We start from the raw sequence: 1,681 nt of genomic DNA, 5'->3' as shown, positions 1-1,681 counted from the left end.
TAGTTGGGACACGGCTTTAGCAGGTTCCAAAAGTTCCACAGGTGCAGCCAGGGTTGAGAGCCACTGCATTAGATGAGTACTTAAGAGTTAACCTTTCATGATCATGCATTTCCATTTGACCTCAATCAAGTTAATTGACCCAGCTAAGATTTCAATTAAATCTTGAGATCCTTAGAAAAAGATGTCCACTTGAGTTAGATAAATGTCAACTTTTTATTTTTTGACTTTTTTTGAAGTTACACATAGTTATAATTTAAAGAGTCCAATAGTTCAATAAGATCTGTTAGGAAAAACAACAGTTCCTAGTCCCCCACCTGCCATTTCCCAGCCCCAGAGACAACTTCTTTTAACTGATTAGTTCAGTATTTGCCTCTGCAGCTTTAAATAGAATGCTTGAATTAGTATTTCTTGATTTTCAATTTGGCATATTACCTATTGTCTTCATACCATGATAGGCAAAGATTTATTTCTTTCATTCTTCATTTCCTCCCAAACTCAGATTTGCCCCCTACCCCACCCAATATAGTTATATCATAATTTGCTTCAATCAATAATCATTTTTTCCATTATGATTTTGTATACCATCGGAGCTGAACTAAGTAACGAGCTATGGCTACTTCTCCTTTCTCGTACAATTTTTCCTCGACTTAATAATTGTCTGAATTTTTCACCAGTTGTTTTTTTATTAGCTTCATATGAACTTTTCAGTAATCCATCCTTGAATTCTCCACCAGTTTTCTTTTCTTTTTTTTTTTTTTAACGCCTACAGCACCTGGTATTCCAAGGTGGTCTCCCATCCAAGTACTAACCAAGCCCAACCCTGCTTAGCTTCCGAGATCAGATGAGATCGGGCACGTTCAGGGTGGCATGGCCGTAGACTCTCCTCCAGTTGAGTCTCTTCTCAAGACAGTCATCCACATCAGTTTTTTATAAATTTCATCTTCCTGAAGAACCGTCGCCCAGAGCCTTCTGACCTGCTCAGATCTGGGCTGGTTTTCCTCTGTGACTAGCACACAGCATCGCCATCTTTGGATTCCCCGTGCTTTTCTCCCCTGTCAGATCTCCTGTTTCTGTATCGCTGCCTTTTTTCTTGCTTGGTTTACTCCTTCATTTTGCTGAAGTGAAAAAGCATGTAAAACCCCACCACACACAAAGCCACATTTTTTCTTCACAGATTGAGGGAATTCTAGTGTTTGAACAATAAAAAAAAACAAAAACAAAAAAAATGGCATTTATTAAAGCAGAAGATAGGTAACATTTGGTTTTATCTAAACACAGGCAAATCCATTTGTGCTTCCTCCTGTTGTAGATTTTGAACTAAAATAATAATTACCCTTTAATCCATGCTCCCAAGGTAGCCCATTCTGGAATTAGTGTTTAAACAGGGAGGGGGAAAAAAAAGGCATAAAAATAAAGCTCATTTTATTCTAAAAACCAGACATCGAAGCTTTTAGAAACAAATGCATTTCAGCATGATTGTAATTATATGTTTCCATCACCCCCCAAAATCAAGCGGCTAAAGCAAGAGTAAATTTGATTTAAAAGGTATATATTAAGCACCAATTGCACATCCGGAAAATGCCCGATTTGGCTATGAAATTGGTTTCCTGCTGAAAAGGCAGGCAGGGTCGGATTAAGGGGGGCCATTATCCACCACAGAATCTTGAGGAACTGGAGTTTC

General features: G+C 38.3%; 1 non-coding gene across 1 annotated transcript; it reads right to left on the bottom strand.

The window, feature by feature from the left end:
* Positions 1-760: 760 nt before the first annotated feature.
* LOC118600454 lies at positions 761-879 on the bottom strand. Its single transcript, XR_004950121.1, has one exon. It is a non-coding gene; the product is annotated as a 5S ribosomal RNA (ribosomal RNA).
* Positions 880-1,681: the final 802 nt, after the last annotated feature.

The sequence above is a fragment of the Rousettus aegyptiacus genome, unplaced genomic scaffold (genome assembly GCF_014176215.1).
Source record: "Rousettus aegyptiacus isolate mRouAeg1 unplaced genomic scaffold, mRouAeg1.p scaffold_m13_p_3, whole genome shotgun sequence".
Lineage (NCBI taxonomy): Eukaryota > Metazoa > Chordata > Mammalia > Chiroptera > Pteropodidae > Rousettus > Rousettus aegyptiacus.
Note: the sequence above shows the minus strand (reverse complement) of the source record. Positions and strands in the feature narration are given on the sequence as shown.